General features: G+C 37.7%; 1 pseudogene; it reads left to right on the top strand.

Moving 5' to 3' along the window:
* Positions 1-273: 273 nt before the first annotated feature.
* On the top strand, positions 274-6,846 carry LOC108282758 (annotated as a pseudogene).
* The last annotated feature ends 294 nt before the right edge of the window (positions 6,847-7,140 follow it).

The following is a 7,140-nucleotide window of genomic DNA, read 5'->3' as shown; positions in this document are numbered from 1 at the left end:
ATGATTATGATTGATAATAAAAAAGAGCATTTTAAAATGAAAATTATTTAGAATAATAGCTTTTTCTCCCCTTGTGGTCTATCTTCACATGTAGGATGCAGCTGAAATTCTTTGTCTTAGAGATAATTCTTATTGTCTTTGAATACAAGCCTATTATATATATTTTCCTTCATTAATCTATCCTTAGATGCCTTAATCACTGCTGCTGTTTTATTTGCTTCTTTTAATGAGGGAAGTAATACACAGAAGGAACAGAAAATTGTTGTCAGATGAATGGGTGCCTGTGACTTGCCAGGCCCTAGCACAGGTACGGCAGGGTATACAAGATGAGTGAGTCCTTGTATCACAGCAGTCTGTAAAGGAGCCAGTGCTGGCTGGAGACATGTTGGAGCCCAAGGCTCAGGAAGAATCAGTAATACTGATCCTGTCTTTATTTTAAATTCTAATATTTTGCTCAACATCAATTTTTTGCATTATTTTGATTTGTTAAAACACTTATTTCAAATACTATATTATATACAATTAGAAAATGGAGTTATTCAGTATGTATTGAATATGGTACATTCTGCAAGATACGTTTTATAAAGGTAGGGGAATGTTCTAGACAAAAAGGGTCTAAAGAGACGTAATTAAATGCAATGAGTGAAAGTTGATTGGATACTGATTTGAAACTACTGGATTACTGAGTTCTTTGGCATCCCCTTAAAATTTGCAACTCAAGTGAGTGCCTCACTTGCCTTCCCCTGGTTCCAGCCCTGGAAAGAACACCAGGGGCAGGATGAACCCTGGGTGAAGGTGTCTATGGAATGAACATAAACATCTGGTTAGGGTGAGTAATCAGAAAAGCTCACAGGAAGCTTTACAGGATGAGTAGGATTTCTGCCTGTCAGAGATAGTTGAAAAGAGAAGGAGGTGGAAAGAAGGCCTCTCAAGCGGAAAGAGCATGGACAAGGGCATCAGCAGCATAGGTGTCAGTCAATCTGGGGTGGGATGTGCATAAGGTAGTAATGGGAGAAAAGACAGAAAAGAGAGGTTTAGCTCACCCTTCTGTGAGCTCCCTCTTTAAATCAGTAGGCAATTAATGAGCAGTCAGTGAAATTTTTTTCTTTTGATTTTAAATGAAAATGTATTTTTAAATGTTTTCTTAAATTCTTTTCAGACACTTTATAAAATGCAGTTTAAAACTTAAAGTGTATTGTTGCTATTGTTTAAGATAAATGCCTCTTCAAATCCCTTGTAAAATGCTGTAAGTGGAACTAGGATGTCAGAAATTTAGAAGCAAGTACATTCTGTCCCCGCCAACTTTTTAGAGTATTGAATTATAATTGATATACAGTAAATTTCACATATTAAAAATGTACAACTTAGTAGTTTTGATGTTTGTATAGAACTGTGGAACCATCATTGCAATCAAATAATGAATTTAATCAAATATTACCCCGAAAATTCTTGCAATCCACCTTTCCTTCCTTTCCCCCCTCTGCCTCCTTCCCCAGATAACCATTGATCTGCTTTCTGTCACCATAGATTAATTTGCATTTTCCAAAATGTTATATATATGTAATTATGCAATATGTACTGTGTATGCTACAGTCTGGAAGATGCTTCTTTTTTCAAAAGATGGAGGAATGTTTCAGATTAAGACTAAAAAAATAAAAGAAAAAAATGCAATGGGTGCAACTTGATTAAATGCTGGTTTGAAAACACTGTAGACCCTACTAGGGAAAATTTGAATAGAATTGAATACAGTGACAATAGGGAATCATTGCTAATTTCCTTGGGTGTAAAAATTATTATTTTTATGTAGGAGTCTAGCCTAATATTGTATTTTGAAGCATTTAGGGGTAAAGTGTCATGGTTTCTATAATTTACATTTAAATGGTTCAGAAAAATATTTAAATAAAGCAATATGGAAACACTTGAACAACTGTTAAATCCCTAGAGTAGGAACCTGGGTTTTCTATATAGTAGAACTATTTCAACTTTTCTGTATCTTTGAACTTTTTTATAATAAAAGTTGGGAGGAAAATAGGACAGAAAATTAAAAATCAGGACTGTCCCAGAAAATGTAGGCTATAATCAATCACCAAGTCCTTTTCCTACCAGTGTTTAACTTCTCACTGGTATCTTCTCTATATTCAATCTCAGCACTTCACACCTGATTTAGAATAAGCATATATCTTAAACAAAAGTAACAATAAATAATGACCTTTCCCTCACATCATATACAAAAAGTAACTTAAATTTGATCATAGGGCCTACATCCTAAAGCTAAAAAAAAAAAAAAAAAAAAAAAAAAAATAAAAAACCTCCCCCCAAAAAAAAAAAAAAAAAAAAAAAAAAAAAAAAAAAAAAAAAAAAAAAAAAAAAAAAAAAAAAAAAAAAAAAAAAAAAAAAAATTGGCCGGGCGCGGTGGCTCAAGCCTGTAATCCCAGCACTTTGGGAGGCCGAGGCGGGTGGATCACAAGGTCAAGAGATCGAGACCATCCTGGTCAACATGGTGAAACCCCGTCTCTACTAAAAATACAGAAAAAAATTAGCTGGGCATGGTGGCGCGTGTCTGAAATCCCAGCGACTCAGGGGGCTGAGGCAGGAGAATTGCCTGAACCCAGGAGACGGAGGTTGCGGTGAGCCGAGATCGCGCCATTGCACTCCAGCCTGGGTAATAAGAGCGAAACTCCGTCTCAAAAAAAAAAAAAAAAAAAAAATGCCTGTAAAATTTCTAGAAGAAAACAGATGGGAAAATCTTGTGACTATGGGTTTGGCAAAGATTTCTTAAATATAATACAAAAAGCATGGACTATAAAAGAAAGCAAATCAGTCAATTGAACTTCATAAAAATTAAAATACAAATTAAAACCACAGGGAGATATCATTACATACAGATAGAATGGATAATAGTAAAAAGACAGATCATACTAAGCATTGATGAGAATGTGGAGTTCTCATGTACTGCTGATGGGCATGTAAAATGATACTTTAAAAAACAGTTAAACCACTTCTTGAAAAATTACACACATACCTTTCAGATGTAAATGTCTATGAATACCTATGCAGCCATTCAACCCTTAGGTTTTTTACTAAAATGAAAGCAAAAGTTGAAACAAACATGAGTCCACAAATGTTCCTAGTAGCTTTATTGTAATAGCCCAAACTGGAAACAACTCAAATATCCATCAACAGGTGAATAGATAAACAAATTGTGGTATATCCACACAATAGAACTCAGCAATGAAAAAAAACAAATTGTTGATACAGAAGGGAAAAAAATCAACTCAAAATAATTATGCTAAGTGAAAAAAGTCAGACAAAAAAGATTTGTCTAATTATTTTCTTATGATGATGTTTAACTTACCCATCTATGTTTTGGAAGTTAGGTCTAAAGGTTTGATTTATTTTTGGCAAGAATGCTTCCTAGATCATGCTGGGTCCTTCATATTGTATCATGTGAGGAGGTAAATAGGCTGTTTCACTGTGTGATGCTAAATTTGATCATGTCGTTAAGGTGGTGATTGCCAGATCTCTCTTCTGTGAAGGCATATTTTTTTCCTAGCAATTAGCAAGCATTCTGTGTGCTGTATATTAACCAAAAGTGAATATCTTGTTTGGCATTAACTTTTTCCTAAGTTTTAGCATCCATTGGTAATCCTTGCCTAAACTGATTATTCCATTCTTTTTAAAGCATTGATTTTTAAAATTCTGTTATTTCTTCTCAATGCATTAGCTGTTTTCTTCTCAGTCAACTGAAACCAAAAAGTTTTTGAATGGAACAACTTTTTCATGTTTGATCCACTTGACAAACTCACATTCATTTCTTATGGCTCCACTCAACCTCTCTTCTCAGACCCTAACAATTCCCCTCTTCTTCCTAACTTCCTAATCCAGAGGCTGTTTTCAAACCATATTGCAAATATCACTTTTTTCATTCACTCATTCATTCAAAAATTTTTTTGTGTCCATATCATGTCTTAAGCACTGTTCTAGGTATAAGGCTGTATATACTGGTGAATAAATCAGATGAAGTTCCTGACCTATATTCTAGTGGGAGTGAGGAGACAGATAAGAAAATAAATATAAATATTGGTTAGGCACAGTGGCTTATGCCTGTAATCCCAGCACTTTGGGAGGCCAAGGCAGATGGATCACTTGAGGTCAGGAGTTTGAGACCAGGAGCTGGTTGGTTGTTGTTAACTGCTAGAGAAGCCACAAAGGAAGGAAATAGCAGGTTCAGGTGAGGTCATCATTAACTTAGGGCATGGGTTAAAAGCCAGAAATCTTTTATGGCATCATCTAAGGGATGAATGAGCTATAGACAGAGGGTAGAATGAGCTGAAGAATAAGACCACAAGTTTGATCTTAAATACAACAGAGCTAAAAAGGAGGCTGAGTTCACAGCCCACAGACTTTCTTCCTTTCTTCTTCTTCTTCTTCTTCTTTTTTTTTTTTTTGAGACAGGGTCTCACTTTGTCACCCAGGGTGGAGTGCAGTGGTGTGAACACGCCTCACTGCAGCCTCAACCTCCTCGGCTCAAGTGATCTATCTACTCTCACTTCTGGTCTCCAAGTAGCTGGGACTATAGGCGTGTGCCACCATACTCAGCTTTCTTTTTTTTTTTTTTGTAGAGATGAGGTTTCACCATATTACCCAAGCTAGTCTCCATCTCCTGGCTCAAGCGATCCGCCTACCTCAGCCTTCTAAAGTGTGAGCCACAGTGCCCAGCCCCAAAATTTCTAATGCTAAAGTCAGGGACCTGAAAAGGAAGGAGAGGGGCCCTGATTATTTGGATGGAGGTATTTGGGTAGATGGGCTTGAGAATCATAAAACCCCAGATTCCTCTTAAAACTCAGAGTGAGAATACTCTGGAGCCTTTCTCCTTGCTAGGAGAAATTGGACTTCTGTTGCTTGGAGACTATGCCAAGGCCTCACCTAGCAAGGGCAAATGCCTTGCAGGATGATGCTTGTCTCTAATAGCCATCCCTACCTCTCTTCATTGCTTCTAGACCAATAATGAGAAATCTTATTATGAGCCAAGCAAGGAAACACTGTTAGGTGAAGAAAGGGATTATTCACCAAAAGCACTGTAAAACTTGGCAAATATGTACTAGCAGGAAGCAGGAGAACTTGCCTGGAAATGAATCTTAAAGGTGCCAAATCAGGGAAGGCACAATATAAGACTGAATAGGGGACAGTTACAGGCGAATTATTCAGTTAACACGGGACTCTATCCTGGTAGAATGCCTCGAACTGTACCTAATACATTGCAGAAATCGCTCTTTGAAATTTGAAACTAATGATGAAATGGAGATGCTGGAACTTCTTAGAAGAGAGATGAAGAAGAGGTCAAGAAGTTCAAAGAGATTAGAAGTAAAAATGCATTTTTTTTTTTTTTTTGGAGACAGGTCTCACTCTGTCACCCAGGCTGGAGTGCAGTGGCACAATCTCGGCTCACTGCAGTCTCGGCTTCCCAGGCTCAAGCAATCCTCCCACCTCAGCCCTCCAAGAAGTTGGAACTACAGGCACACACTACAATGCCTAGCTAATTTTTGTATTTTTTTGTAGAAATGGTGTTTTGCCATGTTGCTTAGGCTGGTCTTGAACTTCTGGGTTCAAGCAATGTGCCCACCTCAGCCTCCCAAAGTGCTGGGATTACAGGCATGAGCCACCGGACCTGGCCAAGAATGCATTTACTATGCAATACCAGGGAACCTAGGTCCAATACCTAGGACCTCCCAGCCAACAATATTCCCTGGGAGGTCCCACAGGACATTCTCTTACTAAAGTGATAAGGAATATGCTAATATATTCCAAGAACGTCAGAATTGCTTGTCCTCTAAATCAAGGTTGATGGTAAGAGATGCTTTGGAGTACTATAAATGGGAATAACAGAATTCTAGAGGCCAGGTTGGTGGTACTAGACCGTCAGAGGCCCTGGGGAGATATAATTATGATTACGTGTATCAGTCTGAGTAAGTCTTAGGAAACTAATATTGAGTAGGAAACAAGTGAATCACAGAAGAACACACGAATCATTTAGATTTTGAAAACATGCAGAATATCTTTTGGCTCTCTGAGCAGCAAGAGCAAGTACCTTACGAAAAGCAGCAAAAAGGAAAAAAGTGGTTGATCCATTTTCTAAGAAAGATTGGCATGATATGAAAGCGCCTGCTGTGTTCAATATGAGAAATATTGGAAAGATGCTAGTCACCAAGACCGAAGGAACCAAAATTGCATCAGATGGCCTCAAGAGTTGTGTGTTTGAAGTGAGTCTTGCTGATCTGTAAAATTATGAAGTTGTATTTAGAAAATTCAAACTGATTACTAAAGGTGCTCAGGGAAAAAACTGCCTAACTTCCATGGCATGGATCTTACCTGTGACAAAATGTGTTCCATGGTCAAAAAATGGCAGACATGATTGAAGCTCATGTCGATGTCAAGACTACTGGTGGCTACTTGCTTTGTCTGTTCTGTGTTGGTTTCACTGAAAAACACAACAATCAGATACAGAAGACCTCTTACGCTCAGCACCAACAGGTCCGCCAAATCTGGAAGAAGTTGATGGAAATCATGACCCAACAGGTGCAGACAAATGACTTGAAAGAAGTGGTCAATAAATTGATTCCAGAGAGCACTGGAAAATTCCTGGATAAGGCTTGCCAATCCATTTATCCTCTCAATGATGTCTTCATTAGAAATGTAAAAATGCTGAAGAAGACCAAGTTTAAATTGGGAAAACTCATGGAGCTTCATGGCGAAGGTAGTAGTTCTGGAAAAGCTACTGGGGATGACACAGGTGCTAAAGTTGAATGAGCTGATGGATATGAATCACCAGTCCAAGAATCTGTTTAACACTCAGACTTTTAATATGGCAAATAGAAAGTCTTATTTGTGAAAAAAAAAAAAAAAAAAAAACCATGGAAAACGAAAATGTGTGTGTGTGTGTGTGTGTGTGTGTGTGTGTGTGTGTGTGTCACAGGTAGGTAAGCACAAAACTAGAATAATGGTTACTTCTGGGAAAAGGGAGAAGAGAATGGGGCTAGAGAGAGGTATGCAGGGACTGTAAAGGTACTGGCAATATTCTCTTTCTCAAGCCAGCTGGTGAGTACACAGGTGTTCATTTTATTATTATTCTCCATACACATG

This window comes from Cebus imitator, unplaced genomic scaffold (assembly GCF_001604975.1).
Source record: "Cebus imitator isolate Cc_AM_T3 unplaced genomic scaffold, Cebus_imitator-1.0 Scaffold251, whole genome shotgun sequence".
Lineage (NCBI taxonomy): Eukaryota > Metazoa > Chordata > Mammalia > Primates > Cebidae > Cebus > Cebus imitator.
Note: the sequence above shows the minus strand (reverse complement) of the source record. Positions and strands in the feature narration are given on the sequence as shown.